The following is a 27,052-nucleotide window of genomic DNA, read 5'->3' as shown; positions in this document are numbered from 1 at the left end:
GTTTCTATAATGGTAACAGGTGGCAGTGAGTCTGAGCCTGTGGAACCGGTTATTCTGCCTCCCAGATTCAAAGTGCTTGTGGGGATAAACTGAAACACTGCTTCAAGAGCCATTATACCACAACTCTTCTGGATCTTCTAGTGAAGACTGATTTTTTCAAAGTTGCTGTACATATACCACTATTTAATTTAAAAAAATGCTAGTATTGAGTTTTTAGGTATTTTTTCACTTCAGAAAAGTTTGACCTGTGGCTTGTAAGCAGGTAAAGCTGGACTCATCCAGTGATGTGGGCAAAAAGCTCATTCTGCTAGTCCTCCTGTCTGGAATAAAGAAATATTTTCATACAATAAGAATATAGCATATTTCTCTGCATGACAGCATCTTCTCTATGCTATATCGCAGCCTTTAGCTCCTACAACCATTTCAGAAGTCACAATTGCATGTGAAGGACCTATTAGGGCTGAATTCTTGTGTCAGTGTTTGAAGAAGCATGCAGAAATACATGTATTTATGGAGTGAAGCTCAGAATCAGACATATAGGGCTAAGATTATGCTAGGACCAAAGATAACTCCTAGCCATATGAAAACTTTGATGTAAAGTTTGTTTCTGGAAATTTGTTGCTGTATTTTCTATCTTTGTTTGTTTTGCAATTAAGGTTTAATTTAAAAAATAAAAGAATTTTAGAGTTGGATTTTAGGGATTATGTGATCTGACAACAGCCAACACAAAGCAGCTCAGCTAGCCTTCTTTCTGTTCAATGCAAAGAGCTATTATTGCAAGGCTGTGTCTATATTATACTTTATTTTTAAATTAAGAAATATTTCCCTTTATTACCTGCTATGCTGTCCGGAGCAGCTACAGTGTACTCATAATGACTTTCATGTTTCAGACAGTGAATGTCAGTAATGTTAATAGCTAGCTGGATCATGCAATTAAGAGAGTTCCTAAAATGCTTTGGGGGCCTTTGGTGCAGGTACTTTAGACTTCCAGTTTATCTTCCATGAGGATTCCTAGTCAGAAATAAAACACAAATATTTTTACTTTGCAAGATTTATTTGTTTCAAACCATGAGAGACTCTTATTATTTATCTTAAACTATGTTCCAATTTAAAGTAGCAATCCCTCCGAGAAAACAAGTATTTTAAATAGATGTGCAGTTCACAGCTGATAAAAAGCAAAACTGACTGTACCCACATTAAATTTTTCAGAAAATCAAACTAAATGAGCTTTTAATAATTAGATATGTCTGCTCTCATATATTTTAGTAGCTGCTTTAAACGGTGTGATTAATCACAGAACAGCAGAATGCATTAGATTGGAAGGCACCTCTGGATGCCATCATGTCCTGCTCATCTCTCTTGAGGAGGTGAGAAGAAGGGAGGAGATGTTGAGGCAGGTGGTTCTTTTCAGCCCCTGGGAAGGCCCCAGGCTGGAGCAGGGAAAGATGTGAGGAGCAAGGAGAGGAACTGTTCTGGACTGACGGCAGCCACTCATTCCCCACCCCCCTGTGTAGCTTAGGGTGGGGTTTGAGGTGGTAGGGGAGTTAGAGACGGAGTGAAGCTGTGCCTGGGAAGAAGGCTGGGATGGAGGAAGGTGTTTTAGAATCTTTGTTCACCAACCTACCCTATTTTAATTGGTAACTAATCAAAATAATTTTCCTTAGGTCAAGTCTGGTTTGCCTATGATGTGAATTGATGACTGATTCCCCTGTCTTTATCTTGACCTCAATAAACTTTTTCTTATTTTCTACCCTGTCCTGCTGAGGAGAGGGGGTGAAAAAGAGAGAGTGAAGGACTGGTAGCCAGCAAAGATCAACTCACCATTATACTACAAACAGAACTAATTTCAGTCACAGTAGGCTGCTCCTAGCCTTGTCTAGTTAATTTTTATTTTCTTTTTTTGAAATCTTCATCGATCAAGATGCCTCAGCCTCTCTGGGGACCTCTTTTAGTATTTAACTTCTCTCCTTGCAAAGAATAACTTTCTTTCAGCATACTTCAGTTTTTAGTCATTTACTACAATATAATCATTTGAAGAGACAGGCTGGGTTCAAACATAATATTCTTATTTTTAAAGGCAGTTATGCAGTGAATCTATCAATAATTGCTTTAGATTACATATAACAAACTAGATGCTTTGTACTGTTATGCAACTATATTTTAAAATCTCAACTTTCCATTTTTTCAGAGAATGTTATCTTTGGATGGAAATTTGTTCTTAAACTGGCTTTCCACTCCAAGAAAAATGAAATATTCCATATTTTAAGGTATTAAACCCTTAATATATGGGGTTAAATAATAACCCTTAAAATATATAACCCCATATTTAACCATCTGGGTTCCCTGTCTCTTCCTTCTGTTCCTCACCCATCTCCAAATGCAGCAGAGGCAGGCCCAATGCCTTTTTAGACTTATTAGAAAACTACTTTGAAAACCTTTACTTACAAGAGCAGGTAAACATAAATTATGAAAACTCCATCTTGGAACTACACCTCTCTGTTTTCAGGGTAAGTATCTGAAAACTGAAGTTCTCGAAAGCCAGTACTAAAGCTGGAAGCTCTGTAAAATGTAATTGCAATTCTTTCAATGAGCAAGGTGGTTATTGAATTGGAAGCCTTTAACAAGTTAGGAAATTCTCTGAAAATTTATCCATCACTATTAAAGGGAAATGGATAATTAGTGGTGGCCTGCAGGAACATTTAGAGAGCTACAGAAAAAAACTGAAGAGTAATGTGGAAAAAAAGGTATTAAAATAGACTAGAACAAGAGGACCTGAATTTTTGCATATTTCTTGTTCAGATTTACGTCCTACTGCTGAAACTAATTGTGACTTACTCTTTAGAACACATGACCCACCAGAAAAGGCTCAGGGAGCTGAGATTACTTTGCCTAGAGAGTAAAAGGGGAGGTGTGCTGCAAAGGCAATGTAATAGAAGCCTTCCAGTCCTTATGGAGGGTTATGAGAAGATGCAGACAGGCTCTTTAGATGTGTGTGTGACAGGACCACATGGGATAATAGACATAAATTGAAAGAGACAGAAGATCCAGTTTAAGGGCTGGGAGGAGTGGGCATGACAAGAAGACAAACAAGTGTTGGAACAGGCTTCCCAGAGATGATGCAGAATGTCTGTACTGGAGGTTTTTAAGACCAGACTTTATAAAGCCCTGAGCAACCTGGTCTGACCTCAGAGCTTTAGCTGGATTAGAGAACTTCTGAGGCTTCTCCAGGCTGAATGACTCTGCAATTCATTATTTATTCTATCTTTAGTCTTGCCTCATTAAAAAAGAATTGATTTTTTTTAAAGAAATGTAAATGTTTAGTATGATTTCTGATATTTTTCTTCATATGGGGCTTAGTTTTGCAATAGACTTACTAACAGTGCTGAGGAGCTGCAGAAATGTAAAACTCATTTAAAACTACTTCAGTATAATTTTGCTGACCTAGGCATTCAGACTTAGAGTCATACCATTTAGATGCAGCCAAAGACAGCCAGCATCTTGTACTGTCCTCTTATTCTCCTTTTCATCAAAGTTGTGTGATTCACTGGCAATTACAGAGTTAGTTCTCAAACAGAAAATTCAGATTTCTAGTAATTAAGGTAATCTTGTGTGCTGAAATGAAAATCCAAGAGGAGCCCTCCTGTAGAGAAGGCTGACTTCAGATTGATGGCAGACAGATTGCATTCAGTCTGAAAGAAAATGGTTTGTCTCTGTATGCTCCTAGGTTGACAAGTGGAGTGATGGATAGATTTACAGGAAACATTGGTGAAGGAAGTTTGGGCTGGATATAGGGCATTCTCACTTGAGAAGAGTCACACAGTGGAAGAGGCTGCACATGCAGACTGTGTAGCCTTCATACTTGTAGGTTTTCAAGGTCTGACTGACTAAGGCATTTAGCAACCTAGTCTCATAGCTGACAAAGTGGAAAGTTGGAGTGGAGACTTCAAGGTTGGGAAGAACATCAGTCCTTCCTACTGAAATATGAGTGGTCAGTGCAGGTGAAAAAAACCCATTAAGTGCATGCTATACAATACTCTGGGCTCTTATGGTTTTGCTCACACCTGATGACACTGATGCATTTCATTAAAGAAATCATTTGGAACAAGAATGTGAAACACAGGATTTTAGTTGCCAGGTAAGTGTGCTGTGAGTTAGAATAAACATTAAGATGTGAAGTCAGTCTCCCTGGCTTTATTTGCTTTATTATTACAGAAGAATAGGAAAACCAAGAATGAGAGCATGTTATATTGACTACCTAATAGTGGCACATTTGGGATACACTTAAAATGTCAGGTTTTAGACTGATGATTTGAATTCCTTTTTACAAGTCTTTTTTAGACCAAATGGTACCTATGTCAACTTACACCTAGACACTTTCTTCCACCAACTCTTTATTACAAAAGGCCATTCCTGATAAACAATTCCTTATATTTCTTGTGTTTCCACAGGAGTTTTGTTTACCAAGCATAAAGAGGCCATATGTGTTCCAGCCTTGACGTGTTCCAGCCTTTTATTTCTAATACCAAGAATTCTGAGGACTTAATGCAGAGATAAAAGCCAAACTAAAACAAAACAAAAACACCCCCACTCGCAGTGAGAGGTTGGTAAAACACTGTAGAAATACTCAAAGCAAAATAAAATTATGTGAAAGTGTAATTTCAGGAAAGCCAGGGAAATGCACAGCTGTAAGGGCAGGGCAAATTAGTCCCACCCTTACAGGTTTAATAGAATTGTATCCTTGTACTAAAGGTTTAATAGAAGTCATGTATATGCCAGAAGGAAATAGTTTGAGGACTGTGCCTGGGGTACATGTAAAGAGGTGGCAGTGGTGAAAGCATCAAGTTCAACTGATGCCCTACAGGTGTGGCTCCGTGACACAAGTTACAGAATCTGCAGTCCATTAGCACAGTAACACAGGAGTGCAAGGAATTTTGATTGTTTATATTGATCATTATTTGTCCAAGAATTACCAAGAATTACACAGATTGATAAAACAGTCCACTACAAAAGTTATTCAATTGATGTATTTATTTAGTTGTGAAATGTTTGGGAATCAGTAAAAGTGAAAATAAATAACTGTGAGAATAAACATTTTTGCAAAGAACTTGCTTGAAAAAAGTACCTAATCAGAAAGTCTTGCTTGAAAAAATCTGTCACCCAGATATTGACTGGACAGTCTAGGCTGAACATCAGTATTATTTTTACTTTTTTAGGAATTGCAAAAAGAAGTTCAGGCAAGTATCTGTTGACCAGAATTTCATTTCATGTTGCTGGTACTGTAGGCCAGAAGGGTCATTATGCTTCAATTATTTATTGCATAACTGTTGCTTAGAACTAATTGAATGCACTATTAGTTTTAGTGAAAACTCTTTTATGGTATTTGGCCAGACTTGAAGGAGAACACTGCCAGAATCACAAATTGTTGAATTAATAGACTGCATTCATCCAACTCAATACAAATTCTGTGAAGACTGAATTTCTGCATTAGCAATGAATAACTTGATACCAAGAAAAAATATAAAATTCATAAGAACAGCAACTCCTGCACTCAATCTTGGAAAATAAATGCAAGCAAAATATACATAATCTTCTACATTCTTCCCTATGGTATTATCCGATTTAATGGCATTATAAAAGTAGGGAATGACAGAGAATATTAGTTAGTTATGAAACACTGAAGGAATCAGATGAAGCTGAAATTAGCTTAATATGTCATGCAGTCTCTGTAATGGGAAATGGAAGAATATTTTGTTGAGTAGAGAGCTCAATCGCATAAACTTTTTTTTTAGTAGTGAAGTATTGCATGCATGGCTCTCAGCAAGATAATGAAATCTAACCCCAAACATCCATCATTAGACATTCAAATGAGAAGAGGGGGCTTTTTCCCCATATTACCCATTAGGCACCATCAAGCGGGTAAGCAGTCCCACATTCCATCTCTGCTTCAAATTATTTTGGAGTGTCGGATGATGTACTCTAGAAAGAAATTTGTGTTGACATTGAAACCAGACAGTCATGCTGAAGGTTCAATGGACATCAGCTGTCCGACTATTTTGCCCAGAGCTGCATGCTCCTTTTTTATTTCTGAGATTTGTTTGTCATGTAACGTCAGCCCTTATTCGATTTTAGTCATGATTTGTCAAGTTTAGTAGCTTTTGGGGTTTTGTGTCTAACTTTGCTAAGTAAGTATAATTAAAAATTTTGAATGTGACAGAATGCAATTTTCATCCTACCCTAGCCTGCATATCAACAGCACTCTGTTCAAACCTGCAACTTACATGAACTTGAGTGAAGCAGCAGATAATGTTATTTTGATTCACAATTATGATTTTACAATGCAAAAAATAAAGAGAAAACAGAGTTTAGGTAGACTGGCTGGTTGGTTGTGACTCAATGGTCATTTTCCATTTGTCTTTTACCGTTCTTATTTATCAAGTTTTCTACTTAAGAAAGTAACTATCCTAATTTATTTTCCAGGAAAACTTGCCTTTTAGAATTGAAAATCTTTCCTCTTCTTGTGCTTTTAGAGAGGACTAGTTATAAAAAGATCTAGACAGATCCACTACAAAGACTTTAATTCATTCAGTTTTTCATGCTTCTGCAACACAGGGCAGTGCAATTACTTTTAAAATATTCTATGTTTTTTTAGTGTGGAATGTTTGTTAAAATGTGCTAGGACATATAGGTATTTATTCTATGTTGTGCCTCTAAGAAATGAAACTAATATTAAACATCTTATTTATAGATCAGTTATATTGACCTGTTGTATTTTTATCTTATTCTCTTGTGTGTAAGAGAACACTGGAAAATAGAGGAGTAGAGCAAGTATAATTTTTTTGATGTTGCAGGTGGAAATAAAGACATAAGTCTCTTTCCTCCATACTCTTTTATTCAGTTTACATACACTTAGCTGAAAGTAGAGTTTCTTTCTTTCTTTGCCATTCAGTAACTTCAGTGCAACCACTCTTAGTAGTACATTTAATTACATATATTTATAACTTGAGTTCTTTGCATTTTCTGCATCTTTATTTGTTTTGATCTTGGATTTCAATAGAAGGCATCTATTAGGATGGTGAAGAAAACCGTGTAAGATCTTTCTTCTTGAAGCAAATTCATTTTGCAAGACAAGTTCTAGCAAAATTATTTTACTTATGAATTTTTCATTGAAATATTGACAGTTTATACTACATAGGGATTATGTCATTTGATAGGTGTAAATTCACAAGCAGTAATTTTTTTTTAAATGTGTATGTATTTTAAAGATCATATGAACTTCTAAATGAACACTATGAGAAGCTTTAATATTTGTTTTCCTTTCTCTTGGAAAATCTTATTTTCCTTTGTCTCCAAAACATTTTCATTTTCACTCCTCAAATACAAGACTTCTGTTTATTTAAATTAAATTTGAATCAGAAGAAAATAAGCTTAAGACATTAAAAAGAACACTGTCCATCTACAGTTTTATTATCCTTTTTGATTTTAATTTTTTTTTTGGCATCTTCTCTTTTAAATATCTATTACTAGGCCTCCTGTCTGCTAAGCAGTAAAGATAAGAGTGGGGATAAGCACAGCTCTTGACTTGTACATTGTGTTTGGAAACATTTTTATTGGTTATCTGACTACATGCACTTGCATTTGGAATGTCAAACGCGGGCTGTTAAGGAATCAGCCAGGGTTTATTTAAACCAAATTTAACGTGTTTCACATGACAACTAATCTCATGGAGATTCAGAACCTCCCAAAACAAGACCGAATGGTAAGGAACACTACACCTGCACCTTTGTTTTACAATTAAAAATGTTCATTGTGCTGCAGAGCTGCAAGGGAGATATATGGAGATAGGTGTCCTAAAGGCCTACAATTTTCTTGAATTCTTTTAGAATAAATCCTATAGTTAATGAATACCCCTGCAACAGGGCTGCTGGAACTGTGTCCAGTCAGTCACCACAGGGCTCAGCCCTGCAGCCCCCTGTGGCTAACACCTGGCCACTTAGACCCAATCAGCCCTGCATCCAACACAGGTCTGCTCCATGCAATCATAATCATCCTCTTTGTCACATTACTGAGAAAGGCTTCAGGAAACTTCATCACTTTCATATCCAGACTGTTCACCTCACAGTCAGCACATGGCTCATTTGAATGCACATTTTGGCTAAGAGATGTATACAACTGTACCTTTACACAGGTATTTTTACTTGAGTGGGTGTACATAGATAACTTTTTTTCTGATGAAAAAAGTACTTCTGAGCTATTGCAGGGTTTGGGGCAGTACCATGGCCATTCACAGTCCAGATTTGTGTTGAATGCTTAAAGCCTAACACTGTTTCACTTGGCTGGGGCCATGAGGAAATTCTGCTTGGTGCCTCTCTGGCATATCCCTTGACAAATCTTGGAGTTTTAGTATTCTAAAATTTACTCCGAACAAACATCCCTTTTCCCCCTTCCCCTCCCCACTTCCAACATTCCCTGCACCCTTCCAACATCAAAAATGCTTTGGCAGGAAGTATTCAGAGATGCTGTCAAAAGCCCAGAGGGAGAACAAGTATTTGTGAAAGAAGGCCTGTCCTACAAGCACCTGAGACAGAAACCCTAATTAAAAATGTCATGCTCTACTGGACATTAGGAAACAAGTTATCAAGTTGATAACTTCATAATTGGCTTGCATTGTACTTAATGATTTTTTTTTCCATTTATTTTTTAATTTAATTTAATCTTCCAGGATAATTCACAAAAATTTAATTACTGCACTAAGAGTATTCTTGGTGTTTTAGTTTAGTTGAGGGCATTTTTGCTTGGTTTTTATTTGGTTGGTTGGTTGGTTTTTGTTTATTATGTTAGGGTCACTTCATTTACACAAACATTAAAATTAATCTTACATTTTCTGGAAACTGCAATAAAAATATGTAGAGTCTGATTTTTGAATTGACACCCCAGTTGGAGGTGAAGCAGAAAATACATACTTTTCTATATTCATGTTAATTTTATCATGTTCTAGCTCACATCCTGTTTAAATAGAGTTTCAATTAATACTTTGTTATGGAGAACAAATATGGATCATGGAGTGAGATCTGTGAGATGAGTCAATTCCTGTTCCTACAATGAAGCTGCAGATCATCCATGTGAAGAACAGCAGGAGAATTATGAGTTTAATGTACAGCTGATTGTACCAGAATATGAGCATCTAATTCTCCTGCACACATTTGAAGATTTTAGCCTTAATCCCTTGCCAGCATTGCCTAATGAAATATTGATAGGAATTTGTCTGACTTAGAGTTCCTATCATTGTTACTGTGACATTCAATATGCAGATGCTTTCTAAATACAGCTTTTTTAACATTATTCTTTCAGGACCTGGGTTTCTCTTTATCAAAGGAATATTCCCTAGTAGCTATTTACAGAGTATTTTATAACAATGAGGTTTCTCTCTGATAGAGAAGTAAAATAATGTAGTTATTTCTTTATAAATATTGAATTAGAAAACTGACCTCTCATCATCACTTTCTGAGAATATTTCAAGACTTTTGGGAATCAAGTTTGATTGTTTTTTAAAAGTTGTACTGAAATAAAATGCTATGCAATAGAATTATAATTTTTTTCCAGCTTCAAGTTAATATCTCGTTCTTGGAAGAAAGGGCATCAACAACCCCCTGCCTTTGATTTCTAGCTTTTATTTTCTATTTGATCGAAGCTTTTTATAATTTCAATTCAAGATGTAGTAATAAAACAGAGTCCAAGTTCCTACATAAAGAACCTGCAATATTGGATTTTAATTCTTTGTTGGCTTTCTAACATGCATCACAAAGAGCAAGGATTGCCTTTTTATAACAGTTTGCCATCTTTTGTCAAATAGTTTGAGCCTAGCTTCAGTGGGCTTCCACCCAGTAAGATCAGTATAAGGACTTCTATGTGTTACTAAGGGATTTTAGGAGCAGATCCTCTTTGTTTTCTGCTGACATTTAGCAGACGTGACAAGAAAACATCGTCTCCAGCCCTGTTTCATATTTATACTTCATTTCCCTCTGAACCTGAATATCTAGCATGTGATGCACTCTGGATATTTTTCCACATTATTTCCAAGTACATAAGACTATTTAATATGTTTATGTATTTACTCTTAATGCAGAACAGATTGAGGGAAATATCAGGAAAAAATCCATTCTTTTTTAAGGATACATGCTTGATCCCTTTGATGTACTTATTACATAGAGAAAAATAAATGACATGTTTTAATGAAAATAATTACCTTTCAGTCTGAACTGAATTTGGTACAAATTTGGCAATTAACAAGAATGCAAGAATTCATAGATGAAACAGAATTCTTCCATTTCAGAAACCCAGATGCTATTTTTATCTATGATGGTTAAAACAGTACCAGGATAATTAACTAAATAAAATTTCAAAGTTTTTTGTAAATCACAGACTGATTTTAGAAATCAGTCAGCTTTTTGTTTGTGCAGTAGATGCCTGAGCCTTGAAAGGATTTAAGCTTTCATTTCTTAGTAGTAAAATTTAGTGTTCTGATATGAGACTCCTGGATTTATGCCAGTTTTAAAATTATCCCAAGATGTGCTGAAACAATTTCTATTACAGCTTACTTAAACCTTAGAAGGTTATATGCCAGATCAAAGATGAATCCAACACTCCTCTAATTTTCCTTCTTCATAACTTTCACAAGTTATGACCTATATAATTTATTTTCATTCAAGCAAACAATTTTAAAAGGTAACTTAAAGTGAAACACAATGAGGATTTTTTTAAGTAGTAATCATTTGCCTCTTCAGCTATCTGTGTTCAGCATTGAACACAAAATAAACTAAAACAATTTTAATGAGGCAGAAGAGACACACCTTTAATGCATAAATCTGCAGGATTTATGGCAATTAGGCAGTGGACATGAGGTTATTGAATCAATACTCGACTCAAACTATGCTAATAAAAATTAATTGTTTTAGAAATGATTTCATAATTTCTAAGGATAAAGTCAGAAGCTTCCTCAGTCTCTTCAGTAGAAGGAGAAGTCTAATGACATTTGATAATCACTTTCTTTAAACTTCAAACTAAATGTTTTGATGCTAAGTCCTAGAAGTTTTCCTTATTTTTCTTCAGTGAAAACATTCCTATAATCTAAGGAGACATTCTAAGGAAAGATTATATCTTGCACAAGTCTGTTTATGGACTCCCTCTGACTTCAGGGCTAAAGCTCAGATTAAATCCTCAATTGCTAATCTCATCAAATAGATTTTCCTTCTGGAATTTATGCCTCCCCATCCTGTCCACATCACAGCAGCCAGACTTTCTGCTGTGGGCTTAATGTTATGGTGAGGTTTGGATGAGAGGTAAAATGTGAGTATGATTTCAGTATGACAGTGGTCCCTCTCATGCCCATGTGAGTACTGCATGCAGCTTTTGCTATTATCCCATTCTGTGCCAAAAAAAGTAGTTTTTCCTAGGGCTGTCAATTCAACCTGAGTATTAAACATGCTTAGTTGAAATCTTGAGTCCATTTTTGTAAATTGCTGGAATGCCCACCAGTTACTCTTTCTAACTTAAATATAGATCCTGAGATATCTATTTTATGTGAAAGTTGTTCCAGATTCTACTGAAGACTAAATTTAACAATATATTCTTTTCTTTTTTTTAAATCACATATGTACTCTGGGGTTCATTTGTTATAGTTATCTCTAGAATGAAAGAGGGCATATGTATCCTGGAGATGCAGACTCAGTTTTCAAAAATCTGATAAATCAAATAATATAATCAATCAAATAATCAAATGTATTCCTTTCAAAAAGTGTATGCTAAGCAACACATTTTAAAAGTATTTTTGGTTTACTGTGGAGCTTATTTCTTAAAACTGCAAGGGATCTGTGCATATCAAGGCTAAGATATGAAAAGTGGAAAATTGAAAGCCAGACTGTCATAGAGGCTTTGGACTTTCTATGGTGGCAAAGAACAAGATGTCAGAGAACTCATCAGGCAAAACTGAGCAGAAAGTATATGAAGATGATGAGCATACTTTTTTTTTTTTTGGTAACTCATGAATATTCATTTAGTGGCTTTCAAAAGATATGCAGGAGATTGCAAAAAAAAAAATCAGACAACATAAGTTCACATTTTTAGTCAATGTCAGTGGCAATGTTTAGATGTTCATTTTGGGTTGTACTCTGATTTTTGCCTAGAATTCTATTCTTTATTATTGATTTTATTTAGAATCTTTCTTAGTCTCTGGGCTTGATATTTTGAAATATTTTTAAAAGCTTTATTTTGCCTGTATTAGTAACTTTTCTAATAATTATTTTTTATGTTACTTAAACATTTTACTTGATTTCCATTCCAAGATAAACATTCTCAAAAACTAAAAGTCATGCTGAGGAAGTTTAGAGTTTTTAAGAAATACTCATTTTTACTAGGGGCCAAGATGCTGGGGAAAGGTAAAGGAAAGTAAAAAGGTTAAATGCAAGACCTATGTTTTAGTTTTTTGTAACTTTTCTAATATACAGCAAGAAGGAATTTCTTGAAGACTCATTCTCTCTCTTCAAGGAAGAAAAAGAGGTATTCCTTTTCCCATCTAGATCTTCTGATGCAGAAGTATTGCAAATTACTAAGCAGTTTAAAAGCTATTAAGCTTCTGCCAAATTAAGAATGGGCACTTTCTGAATAGAAGGTTCAGAGGACTGTAGTCTCAGGATCAAGCAGCTCCTTGAAGGGAGTAGCTATCATTCCCCTTCATTGTAGTCCCAGTGTCATTAGCACTTTTTGTCACAGTTTTTAACTTGTTTTAGAATGGTAGAATAAGGCTTGTTAATGGATAAAATTAAAACAAGAAGACAAGAAGCCAGCTGTAAAGTTGTGTTAAAACTTATAATTGTAATGATAAATATAATTATTATCTATTACATATAGTGAAATACTACAGAAGAGAAAGGAAAATATGTTTCTGAGCATGGCCTGCACTAGGTCTTTCCATATTTTAATTGGTTTTCCCACCTGTTTAGCTATGCAATAGCTGTTTTTTACTCCAGGAACTTCAAGTGGGGGACTATAAAACTGACTGAAAGTCTTCCTTATCTTAGACACAGTTGTACAAAACATCCCTTCACACTTGGCCACCTGTATGGTCTTAGCTGTCGATACTGCATGTTTGCACCACACTTGTAGCCCAGAAGGCCAGACTCTGCTGTTCTGGGGAGGTGTCAGAGCAGGTTGTGCATGAATCTGTGGATTGCCCTGCGGTGAAAATTCCCTGCCAGTTAGAACTGGCATAGGCATTGGCAGTTCTCTGCATGACCAGTGCCCAGCTGCATGCCAGCAGGTTTTGGAGGATGTTTGCTGCTCTGTATGAAGTTGTACTTTTGAAATATTGTAACAGGAGTTTCAGAAAATATTTTTGAGACAGTACTTTACTTTTAGGCTCTGTCACAGCTGTCCTCATAGTAACATCTAGCTACAGTCAAGAGTATACTTCATCATGATACTTTAGAGTGGCTTGAGATCAGGCTGAACTTTTTCTTTGAGGGTGAATTATTGGCATTTTTCATTTCAGAAAGCATGGCTTTGTTCTTCTATATCATTCAGGGCTCCTGTGGGAAAATGTCAAAGATTTTCCCTCAGTGTCATGTTCAAGGCAGCTTTGGAGATGCAGGTCCTGACACTGTCCATTTCCCTGGTGAGGCCTGGAGATGTTTGTGATGGAGATCTTAAAAAGAACATCTGCTCTATAGAGCATAATAATAAATTTATGCCCCAATTTACATCTCTAGGAAATATATGATCTGCATGAAACAATGAATTCAGGAGGTTAACTTGAAAAGCAATCAATATATCCTTGTTAGCAGGAAATACAATTTCATCAATATGCTTTTCACCTTTTTGATATACTTTGAAGTAGTTTTTCAGACTTGATAGGCCAGATTTTGGGGTTTGAGATCATTTGTATACTGCATCTTACTAAAGTGTCTCTTATAGAGTGCCAGTTTCTTCTTACATTTTAAAATATTTCTCCTCTTCAAAGAATTTTCTTAACATTGAAGAGCATAAGCTGTTTATTCTTTCTTGCTAGATTAAATTTTCCTTTGCAGAGTCTAGTTCTGCTGAAGAAACAAATTTTTTTATCTGAATTATTTCTTAGAAAAAAAAGTCAATGCACTCCATTGGCTCTTCATCACTTCAATGACTCTTTTGCAGCTCTAGAAGATAAATAAAAGCCTTTCCTGCACATTCTTCTCCACTGGATCTGTGTGTTGAACCCTCGCATTTTTTTTATATTGTGGAAGACCCTGATGACACAGTTCCTCCTCTCAGTATGGCACAGTGCTCCTCAGTCTCTGAGCATCCCTAGCTCTGAAGGCAGCTTGGTGGTAGGGCTCTGACTTTGCACCACATCTGAGGAGAACTTGCTCTCAAAACATGAAAGAATCTCAAGTACAGTACGTGGTATAAAAACCTTCTCCATTTCGGAGACTCACTCAATATTTAACTCACTTGCAAAGGACAGGGAATGAACATTGTAAAACCTAGTTTAATGTATTTAGCAATTTTTCTGTTCTAGGCTCATCACAAGACCTGAATTTGAACTTGATCTAAACCAGAAGGACATTAATTTTGCTCACCACTAAAAGACCCTTTCCTGAGGTCATCAGGTCATGCCTTTAGTTTCCACTCATCAGATTTCCCAGTGTAATGTTGGTTACATTGTACAGACACCTGCAGAAGAAATGTCTGGCCATCTTCAACAATTGTTGAGCAAGTTTATTTCCAAATTAATGAGTACCCTGGCTTTTTAAAAAATTCTAAAAGCCACTTCTGAGTTCAGGCCTCATGGCATACCACAGCCTATTTGCTGAACAGAAATCATCTTTAGTGTATTTTTCAGAGGGAGAAGCTAGTCTTCAGTCATTTCTCCTGAAAAGGCTCTTAGCTTATAAGCAATATTTCTTATTCCACTCTTTTAGTAATTTCTCTAAAACTGTATAGGTTTACAAAAGTCTAGTTTGTATTTTGTTTGTGTGATCGTATCTTTTTGAGACGTCATCTTGAAATTATGAAAGTTGTCACAGCAGATTTAAGAAAAATTGGAATACAAGAAAGATTGTTTTATCATTTTCATGGTTTTAAACCTAAATATAATTAAAGTCTGTCATTCAATGTATAGCTGAATTTAACTCACTTAGTTTAAAAACCAGACCAAAAAAAATTAATAATTTAAAAAATACACAAACAAGATCATGTGCAATTGTAGAAAAAACACAGATACAGCTTATGAACACAAATACATTTGAAGATAAATTAATTATCATTACAGATCTTAGTTATTTTGACAGAATTAGAACAGGTTAATTGAAATTCATCACTCTTTTTCTGCCTGTCCTTTTCTCCCTCATTAAAAAGTGATTGACTTCTGAGCCATTTAGTTCAAACCAAAATGAACGTTTGTTCTTTTTTGATTTTATTAGTTTTTCTTGATGTTACTCTTTCAACAGAGAGGTGGATGATCATGACAGAGTTTAGTTAAGTTTAATAATACTCCTGAAATTGTGATGGCTATGGTTCTGGGTACCTATCTTGTTCCATATTTCAACAAACTTCCAATTTTGTGCTCTAAATAATTTGGCAGCTTCTTGCTATGCACCAAAACCAACATTCTAACACAGTAGGTAAGACGATGCTGTTTCAATGCAGGCACTAATTTAGTCAAGCTCAGCTTGATATTCAAAATTTCACTTGGAAACTGTAATGCAAAGTTGTGCTTGTTTTCCAACAAGAGTGAAATTAGTCACAGCAGTAGTTCTGTTCTTTGAGACATGTATGCATATCTTGTCAAGAAAGATGATAAATTTTTTGGCATTTCACCATCTTTTAAATATCATTCCGTTGTTTTGAAAGTCCTCAAGGATTTTTTCCATTGTGAAATGTACCCACTTCAGTGTTCTGTGCAATTTATTTGATTTCTTTTAATATCAGAGTTAACTATGTCTACTACTATTAGCATATTTTATCTGTGCTAATGCATGTCTGGCTGCTTTTAGTAGACATTAGAGACTATCTACCAGAAACTGCATCTCCTCATGGACTTTCTCATTTTATAAAATTGTATGCATACATGCATGTGTATTATTACTGAGGATCATCATACCTAGAGCTCAACAATGTGGTAAGCATGCACAGATTTCCATAAAATCTGGAAGATAGAATGACTGCAGCAAACACCTGACTTTTTAAATACTTTTGTACCATAATTATACATAATAGCAAATATTATGTAATGTATTTTTGTATTAGCTGATAAACATATAATATATTAATATAAAATATTTGTGCCACCGGTACCTACAAAGATATAGTGAAAAACACATATCGTATGACTGATGTACTTTAATAATTCAATCTTACCATTAAGTATTTGCATAACTGCTTTGGCAACAGCTCAAAAATGAGAATGTACTGAAATCTATCCTGTGAGACAAGGTGCACAGAAAACATCTTTCATCATGCCCACTGAAATTGGAGGAATTTGGGACAAAATACAGAAGCTAGTGGAGAGATGCAATTCTAGCTAAGGCTGTAAAGGAGAGGTTTTGCCCCAAATCCAATAGAGAACTCCCTTGGCTCAGTCATCTTCCTGCAAAAAACACACCTTTTGGTCAGAAAACACCTCTATTGCAGGGCTGAATGCTATATTTGATACAAAGATATCCTAAGAAAGGAACTCTTTGAGACTCATTTCAAAAACTGCCTGGTGACCTTCAGGAACTAACTAATAAGAAATCATATTTTAAATCACAAAGACAGAAATCTTTGCTGAAGAATGAAATTTCCTTTCAGGTAGGGAAATGAAATCTTGCAAAACAGAAAAGAAAGTCTTGCAAACACTCTGGAAAGGAGATATGATTAAATGAAATGCAACTGAAAAAAAACCAAAAAAACCAGAAAATTGTGAGATTTAGTGACTACAAGAAAATGGTTTGGGAGGAAATCAGGTGCAGTGCAAAGGACCAAAACCAGCCAAAACTAACCTCACAGATGTTGTAAAAGCAGGGGAAAAAAATCAAGAAGGAAGACACAACTTGGAGGGGAAGATATGAGGGACATGGCATGGATACTTAAGGAAAAAAAAATGTATTTCCATGATGAACCCTAAAATTTTAATTTTATTTTTGTTATAATTAAGAAGTTCTAAGATAATGCATCAGTACTGGTACTTGCAAACTTGGCTTCAGTTTTGGCAGTTTTAGTATCTGATCCTGATTTTAAAATCACATTTGAAACTTCTAAATAATATAAGTAGAGTAACCTATATTATGAAATTTCTACATACCACCAGATATTTTCATTATTGCATTTCTTATATTTAATTATCTAAGATTAGTGTTGAGTATTCTGTATTTCATACATTTAAAAATGGCTATTTTATGTCAGGACTTTCTCTACTGATAGTATATAGGTGAATAGACTTTCCTGGAAGAATGAAAATGTTGACTAATAAAATAATGTTTTGTTGACAGTAAGATAATACTACATTATTAATAATACGTAGGTGTAAGTTCTGCCTCCAACACTGTATTTAGAGCATTGTCTTTCTCTTAATTGGAACTAAATTGCCATGGAAATAGAAAATATCACAAAATCACAGAAATTGCCGTGTTGGAAGGATCACATCAGGATCATCAAGACCGACTCTGGCCCTGCACAGGACACCCTGAGAGTGTTGTCCAAATACTTTTGGAACTCTTTCAGGCTAGCGCTGTGACCACTTCCCTGGGGAGCCTGTTCCAGTGCTGGAAGTAAAGTGGAGCAGGTTCTTTAAGGGGATAAGAGTAGTTGAGTATAGCTCTAGTTTTAGACATAAACTTTGAATGTAAGCCCATGACACATTTGCTTATCCTAATTATAGCCTTTTAGGAGCCTTAGAGGTTAAAGCCCAAATTACTAAAGGGTACTTGGCCCCCTGAGGTGCTTATTCCTTCCTGCAAGGAATATATCTGGTGCAGGCAGATTTGTGGTCACTCTGCCCATACCATAAGCTCATTGTAGAGTGACTGTGTTAGCAAAGCAGAGAGCTCGAGTTAATACATTCTGCCTGTTCAGCTTCTGGTTCAGTTCAGAGCTGATTCACATTTAGTTAAGTATGGGCAAAGGGAGCCTGCACCTTTCTCCAACATAATGCTGATGTATCCTGTAGCAAGCACTTAACAACCTCTAAGAAGTGGCTCCTGAAATTACAGTGTGTGAACCATTAGCACTGAGGTTACTTCAAAGCAGTCAGTGCATATTTTATGAGCAATAGAAACCCTCCTGCTAGAGTGCCTAGCCCAGAGCTAGCTGGAATTGCTCCTGTTGCTGCTGGTACGGGAATCCTTATCCCAGAGTGTGGGAGTCTTCTCAGCAGTCATTTTGAGCTGCATGTGATACCTTTCTTCTGAAGATGCACCACGTGTTCAAGCACAGTGATGTTCCTTATTGTAGCTTAAGGTGTTGAAATAAACATCTAAGCTTTTATGTCAGTTCAGTCAGTGAGAAATTTTGTGATTTGTTTTTCTTTTGAAGTGGATGCCCAAAGAGGACAAATATGATGATAAAAAACTGATATATAATTCTATGCTAAATTTTCTTAAGTTGCATTATTGAAATTTAGAGTTGATAAATGCTTGATTTGACATAGAACTGGATTAATCACAGTAGAAGTTTCATTAAAGAAAATTGAGAAAACAGTTCAGAAGACCCTCCCCATTTTTTATTCTTTATTCTCCTGACAATTATTTTAGTAGCTTTAAAATCAAGAAAAGCAGAATATTTAGTGATAGGACAAGAGGTAATGGTTTTAAACACAAAAGAGAGTAGATTAATATTGTCTATAAGGAAGAAATTCTTCACTGTTATGATTTGAAGCACCAGAAAATGTTGCCTGCAGATGTTGTGGCTATCCAATCATGGAAGTGTTCAAGGCCAAGTTGGATGGAGTTCTGAACCACATGGTCTAATGGAAGGCATCTGTGCCTATGGCAGGTGGTTTGGAACTAGATGTATTTTAGGGTCCTTTCTAACCAAAACATTCCATGATTCTATGATAAATTAAAACTATACTACTTTGCCAAACCATTCCATGATTCTATGATAAATTAAAACTACACTACTTTGCATATCATGGCACAGTATGACTCTCAAAAATAGTCTCAATAATTAATTTTGTAGTTTGGCTTAAACATAACTTGAGGTTGCTTTCATACAAATGAAGCATGCTTCTGCTCTCTTTCTTACACTATCATTGCAGTTCAAATGAGATGTCACTAAAAAGTTTATGCAGGGCAAAAAAATGCATAGGTAAGTTGAGTCTGAAAAACCAGGTTACTGCAAATTAGGCTTACAGAACAAGTTTCTTTTGTGTGGCTTGATATAGTGCTTAACTTCACTGTTAATTTGTGGTTTGTTCATGTCCATCTATTTTTGGACTCTATATGCAACTTATTCCTTTCCAGTTACTAATTCAACAGCTCAGCAGCTATATATTTTAACTGTATTACACCAACTGGTCCTGAATCCCAAATTGCTACAGCTACACTTACCACCCTAAGATTAGGGGAGGGATTGTCCTCTTGTACTCAGCACTGGTGAGGCCATGTTTTCAATCCTGTGTTCAGTTCTGGGCTCCTCTCTACCATAAAGAATGAGGTGCTGGAGTGTGTCCAGAGAAGGGTTCAGGTGAAGAGTTTGGAGCACAAGGTTTATGAGAAGCAGCTGAGGGAGATGGGGCTGTTTAGCCTGGAGAAAAGGAGGCTCAATTAATTAATAAATTAATTTATTGCTCTCTACATCTACCTAGCTATGTGCGGGGTGGTGTTTTCTCCCAAGTGGCAAGTGACAGAAGGGGAGGAAACGGTCTCAAGTTGCACCAGATGAAGTTTAGGCTGGATATTAGGAAAGATTTATTCATGAAAAGCATTGGAAGAAGCAGGTCAGGGAAGTGGTTGTATCACCCTCCCTAGAGATACTTAAAAGATGCATAGATGTGGCACCTGGGGACATGGTTTAGTGGTAGGCTTGGTAGTGCTCGTTTAATGGCTGGATTCAATCTTAAAGGTCATTTCCAGCCTAAATGATTCTATGATTCTAATAGCATTCTAACAGGTTTCTACTCCTGTATCTCCACTGAGGGGTCACCTGTAAAACAGGCAAAATGGAAAAAAAATTTCTCAGCATATATAAAAGTTGACTCAAATATTAATTTTATACATGGAAAATGCTATATATATATATGCTCTCAGATAAGTGCCATAATACCTTACAGTTGCTATGGTAACTAGAGAGCAGCTGAGGTTTGCTTTTTCTATATTTAGAAAAAATATCTAAAATGTCTCAACCACCTAAAACCTAATATTGCTAAGAAAATTGTACCTAGAAAGGACCTATCAATTATGCAATAAATCCCTTTAATTGATCCTTCTGAGGCATGTCTATATGGGGGCACATCTGAGTAAACCTCCTGACCTGACTGACAGAAATGTAAGCTGCGTAGCCCATGAGTGTGCCCATGTATTTTGCTGTAGTTTCAGGCTGGCTTGGGCTTCTAGATTACAGTCAGCTTGGCAAGTCTGTCCAGGGCACAGGCTAAGTATGTTTATTTGCAACTTCACCTGCCTAGACACAATGCTGCAGTTTCAGCTGGACTTCTAAATTGCAAAATGGTTGGTCCCGTATGTTGTTGAGGATTGCAGATGTCCAAAATGCAGCCTTCATTCAGCACCATCTGCTGCAGAGAGTGACACAGAGCACACGGGAGAGGTTACAGGTCTCTGAAGCTTGGGGAATGACAGAAACCCCTAAAAATCGTGAAAAATCATGGACAGGCAGTTTAACCTCTAATTAATGCTAGTTAGTCTGGAGCTTAGCAGGGAAAGGCTGCATGTTAGGAGCATTTTAATCTTCACAACTAAAATGCAGAAAATACCCATATTAATGAGTATTCTGATTTTAAACCAGGTGTGAAGTGGAAATCAGTTTATGTGAGGCTGAAAGGCAGCACCAGTTGAAAAGCTCTCCTGTACTCTCTAGAAATCTGGTTGCCTACTTTTCAAAGGCTACTTCATTGTAAATGTTTGTTAAGTATTTTGGGTACTAGTGTACTGAAAGACATACCTTGACTGAGCACTGATCATGCAACATCTCTTAGTTGTGAATAAACACTTTCCTGAAAATCTTGTATGAACTGCCTTTAAAAATTATATCACTGAGAGGTTACATTAGATGCTTAGTTTGTGAATTCAGTTAAACTTATCAGTACATAAAGACCAAGCTGAGTAAAATCAGGTTTCTCCCTTTAATTTTACTGTAGGTCTCCAGCTGAAAGCCTGCATAGAAGAAGATGCAGCTATTGCTACTTATTGGTACTTGTGCCTGTCACCAAGAAGTTTTGAAAAACACATGGGTTGAGGTTGAAAAGAAACAATATAAAATAAGCAAAGTGACTGCTTAAATTATAGTTATAGTTAATGCTGGTACCCTTAAAAAATCTCTGGAAAGCTGACATCTAAAATATAATGACCAAATTTATCAGTCTGTTGGTCCACTGTGTTGACCCAATTGAGTTTTGTGAGCAGTGCTGTGGTGAAATACACAGATCTCTATCTTATTTCCTTTTCTACATTTCAGACCCATGCATGCTTTATATATGGCGAAAAGGTAGAGTGGATGCATGTGAATTTGAAAATAATCATAGCATCCTGTTCTGTTCTTTTCTTGATTTATAGCCTCTCTTCATCCAGAGCATTTTACAGTCTGTGTCTCCATGCTTTAAATACAGACAGATACTGAGTGGATGATGTGAAAATAGAGGGCAAGAAATCTGATTTTGAGAAAGGGGAAGGTGAATGGTTTTGCTTTACATGAATTCTGTGTACATTTTAAATGCAGTTTTATTCCAATACAATCTACTTTGTTTTTTTCCTAGAAGAACAGATAAGAAGAATATTCTATTATCTATTTATCTATTGTTCTGTTCCTGCATTAAGATGTATCATCTGCTGACTGTTATCTGAGAAGAATTCTACATTAAAGAGCATGAAAGTGACAGCATAATGTTCATATTCCTTTGTATGAGTATTCATGCTTATATCCAGGATAACTGATCAATTAAATACTGTGTTTCAACTGTAAAAACCAGAAGAGGCCAGGGTATGAATCTTAAAAAAAAAAAAAAAAAAAAATAGATGCAATACTCTAGTATCTTATAAAATCATTCCAAGCCATTGTGTGAAAATGGCAGTGTCATCTACAACCCATTGTGTGCATGGGGAAATAATACCAAACTTAATTTCTGAATCTGATCAAAGCTGACATTTCTTAACTTATTTTATGGAAGGCTAACTTAAAATTATATTTGGTTTTTTACTTCCTCCTAGTCTCTACTAGCATTCTCAGTTTCATAGGGTTACCTAGGAAACTGACTGGGATAGATTTCATGATCAGTAAGGAATAGATTTGGAAAGTACAGCCGCTTTCCCTCCATAGCTGCTGAACTTGCCTTTCTCCACAGATATTTTTTAAATGGAAGTATTTCTCCACCTGCTGGCTCCAAGGAAGATATTGCAGCCTTCCAAGCAGAGAACTACATACAGGCAATGGAATATGTGCATAATAAAAGCCTGTTTGGGATCAACAGCATTTCTATGCTGATACTCTGAAACTGCTGCATTTGTAGTAAGTAGTTTTGAAAAAGTTAGCCTATTTTTAGCTTATTCACTCAAGGGAATTGGATGCAATCCAAGAGATAACATAGCCCCACATATCTCTATTATACCTGAGACAATTCTGTGAAGGCAGCCTGTGCTGTTCAATCTCAAAGAAATTTTTCAGGACCAACTCTGAGGCCTTTCCAGTGCCTTAGATATCTACGTGTTGACATCATGCATGGACACTCAATTGCACAACATGCAGAAATATTTACAGCTAGTAAGGCAATATCCATTATCTGATAGGGAGGATTACAGCAAGTGATGCTTTCAAGTATATTCTGAAAAGTGCAAAGCCTACAACACTAGACCAGAGACATGAAAATTATTTGTGCATCTAGAAGCTGCAAGTAGAAGATGAGACAATGAAAGTGGCTGTTATATAGACTTTCTGTGTCTCTGTGCAGCTTTTTTTTGTTGTTGGTTGGTTGAGATTTGTTTGTTGTTTTTTTTTTTAATATTTCCTAGGGGACTTCTCTGTTGCAGTACTTTTTATTTTCTGGCTCAATATTTTGAGATTGAACACACATTGTCCTGAAGGCGTTGGTATGTATTCACTACAGCAGTTGGTGCTCTTCACATCATACCAGGCAGTCTTTTATGATGCAGTACCTTGGGATGAGCTTATTTGGTTCAGAAATAATATTGCATAGAAAAATGCAAGAAATATCTCAGTAGATGAGACTTCCTATGGAAGCTGATGGAACTGTGTACATTTTGTTTTGTAACACATTTGTAACCTTGTGGCTTCTTCAGCATGTCCTTTTGCTGATCACCAGTTTGCAACATATGAAAAAAGTACCTCCGTAAAAGCCCAATATCCTGCAAAACTGCTGTACATAGTGCAGCAGGATAAAGCTACAGAATGCCTGTCTGTAAACCCTGCACTGTACAGGTGGTGAAAATCACCTCATTTTCCTCTTAGTACATAATTTCTTGATTGACTTAAATGACTTTAAGCTTCCTGCTATTGAAAATCTTAACTTTCCTGCATATTGTGGACTGATACTTGTGTGACAGTCAAAATCCTACTTGAGCTAAAGCTGATTGGTTTGCTGTATTTCTGTTTGTTTCCAGCATATCATATCTTTAGTCTGGATGGCTGCATAGCTGCATGAGTGGAAGAGCTGGAGGAGGATGGAAAACACAGAGTGCTCAGGGAAGAATACAGAACCATTCCCTCCAGCAACTCAGGTTTAGACTGGCTTTTGAAAATGCATTCTTCTTTGGGCAGAAATGTGTGTTTAATAGAGAACATGTACATGCAGGCATAATTCTTTGAAATCAGTTGTCTATTACGTAGAGAAAAAAAAATTAAAAAAGCTTTTTTAAGAGGGTGCTAGTCTTTATACAAGCTCATTTGCCTCATTGTTTGTCCCCTTCAGCAGAAACATGCTGGATAGTAGCCCCTCCAAATATGTGTGTACGAAAATGATGCAAGCATAAATCTTTCAGGTGAATGGCAGTGTTCATTTTCTACAGAGACAGGCAGCTATCTCATTCTCACATCTGGAATAAAGAATCATTATGCTTAGCAGTAATTGATCCCAGATGATCTTATTAACTAGGACAGTGTGTGGTTTTTGCTCAGAATATAGAACTCCTTTCTTCAAAAAATAGGAGAAAAAAAGTAGAGGAAGTCTTTTGTTATCTGTATTGGTTCTGGAATTTTTAAGTTGTCTCTGTGCTCATATTTAATTAGTTTCTGCAAGCCTGAGGTCAAATGAGGTGCAGTGCTGGCACATGAAAAGAAACACCGGAGGTCAATTAAAATCATTAAGTTACTATCAAACTCATCTGGAAAAACAGAAATAATTTTCTTTTCCTTTAGCAAAGACTTTTGGGAAGTAACCATATGCTGAAGGGTACATATTTCCCAGCACTAGCAAAGGGATACTGCTCTGAATAAAGACTGTTTCATGACAAAACACATTGTATGTTAGTAGAAACATAAATGGCAAAGTCTTGCAAGCACCTTTTTTTCTTAGCTTAGGTTTCCTATTTTTACTTTCTCATTAAAATCTCTCTCTTTATATACCTCTTCCTCTAGGATATTAGTTTACCCTCTCCTACATTTTCTCTAAACCACTTAATCTATTTTTGTGCAAGTGGAAGCTTCTGGTTGTCTTAAAGCACATCTGCTCATAGCCTTCTTAAATGCATGTGAAGATCTCAATAAGCCCACTAAAGCAGTGTCTTACCTTTTTCTGAGTGCCAGATAGTGACAATGATAGCTGTTCCTCTGGTGATAGCTCAAGCATACAGCAGATATCCATGCTCACCTCAAAACAGATGTTTTGTACCTTCAAATTTGAAAAAAATATGAGATTTTTTTCTGATTTGTCTGTATGGTCCAGACTTTGCTGCTTCCAAATTACTTTTTTCATTCTCCGAAAAAATGGTGTTGATTTAACAGGACTGAATTTCCTCTCCTTGTCTGTATCTCTGCCTTGGTTAGTGTATCTGCAGTTTCTCTAGATGCACGTAGAAATTCAAAGACAATGTTAATTCATAAACAAGATTATCTTCACAAAAATAAGTTCATGTAATCTTTTGTAGATGGGATAAATTAGGGGGTGGCAGTCAGGGAGTGTGAATAAAGGCCTAGAAGAAAAAGAAGTGGCATTGAATTGACCCTGGCTGGATATCAGGTGCCTGTCAAAGCTGCTGGGAAGGGGAAAGAAAAGATAACAAAATGTCCATGGGGCAAGATAAGGGCAGGTAGGGATCACTCATCGGCATGGGTAAATCAGAGTTGACTCAGGGAAATTAGTTTAATTTATTATCAGTCAAATCAGAGTAGGGTAATGAGAAACAATAAGTAAATCTTCAAACACCTTTCCCCCCCCCCTCTGCCACAGGGATTGAGTTCTTCACCTCTTCTCATCAGAGGCTCAGGGGACGTGGAATTGGGGCCGTGGCCAGTTCATCGCATCTTGTCTGTGCTGCTTCCTTCTCATCAGGGAGAGGACTTGTCACACTCTTCCCCTGCTTCCCAGTGGGGTCATGACATATTTTTGACATGGGAAAACTAAAATATGAATCAAATCCTGTAGTAAATCCTTCCTGCAGCAAAATCAATATTTTGGGGTTTGGTGTTTAATTTATTAATTTATTATTCCTGAAAATATTTTGGCTTTTTAAAATTCCATCCTTGCAGTACAGTTTTCTTCCATTTTTAAATCTACATATCTCATAGAATTTTTACAGTTACTAGTTCACATAATTTCTTACTCATTTAATGGATTTTTAAGAACTTAAAAAACAAACATGGGATGGTATTTACAATACTTAAAAAAAAAAACAAACTCATGAGCAATTGCAGTTCTTTGAAATAAGTGCTTCTTTCTCAATTCTTGGTGTCCTCTAACACCTCTTCTAGTGCTGAACCGAGTGTCTTTTCCTTTTACTTGAAGACAAATGTAACTCCATCTGTTGCATAATTATTTTGGTGAGCATCTTTGAATAGCAAAAAAAAGCTGTTCAGAATACTTCTCATTTTACAGGACTGGTGAGAAGAGGACTGGAGGATGGAACATAAACTGCCTACATCAGTCTAAAGCCTGGAAAGCTTTTAATGGTTTTAATGTGGTGAGTAAATGGTTTTGTGTGAGTGCCACAGACTTGGAGACCCTTTTTTTTGGTGTCTCTCACCTGAGCTATTTTCCAGGTTTCAATCTGTTCTCCTCATCCAGAAAGGCAAGCACTTAGCTGTACAAGTTACACCATAGCCTAAAACTTGTCCAACCTAGAGATTAGATGTTGCTGGAAAGCTGTTTTCTGTAGGTCACTGTGTAGTCATTCCTTCTTGGATTTTGAGGAAAGCTTGCTTTTCTGGGAGGGATGAAAAACAACCCAACAAAAAAATCAACCAACCAACAAATAAACCAAACCAAACACAAAGAACCAAAACCTCAAAACCACCCCCCAAAAAAATCAAGAAATATAAAGCTGTATGTTTTTTACAAGATCTTACAATAATCAATGCTACATTTCTTCTAAGAAGTGTCATAAAAGAGGTGCTAAGACCTATTTTGCTATTTTGGATCCTAATATTGATTTAATTTTTGTCTGTAAAAACAACACTGCAGGCAATGCGATCAATATAACCAACTGTATAGTGCTAAAATCCAGTTCACAAACTTTTTATGACTGCTGTAGTTGTAGGATTATCTCCCAAGGAAGGTAACTAATGTGTGGCCTTAGAGAGAAGAGATATGAAGATGTGCACAACCCTTTCCAAAATTTTGTCCTTTTTTAGACCTTTATATGTCTGGCTTTGGAAGAAAGTGCAAAAAAAAACTTAGTTAAATTTGAATCTTGGTTTGGGT

General features: G+C 36.1%; 1 long non-coding RNA gene across 1 annotated transcript in view; it reads left to right on the top strand.

The window, feature by feature from the left end:
- LOC143694625 (uncharacterized) overlaps positions 1-27,052 on the top strand; it is an 88,094-nt gene that overhangs the window by 41,404 nt on the left and 19,638 nt on the right. The window contains exons 3-5 of the long non-coding RNA XR_013183199.1: positions 22,526-22,689; positions 23,799-23,915; positions 26,228-26,312. This is a non-coding gene — a long non-coding RNA (uncharacterized LOC143694625). The remainder of the gene's footprint in view (positions 1-22,525; positions 22,690-23,798; positions 23,916-26,227; positions 26,313-27,052) is intronic.

This window comes from Agelaius phoeniceus, chromosome 1 (assembly GCF_051311805.1).
Source record: "Agelaius phoeniceus isolate bAgePho1 chromosome 1, bAgePho1.hap1, whole genome shotgun sequence".
Taxonomy (NCBI): Eukaryota; Metazoa; Chordata; class Aves; order Passeriformes; family Icteridae; genus Agelaius; species Agelaius phoeniceus.
This window is presented reverse-complemented; position numbering and strand designations above follow the sequence as displayed.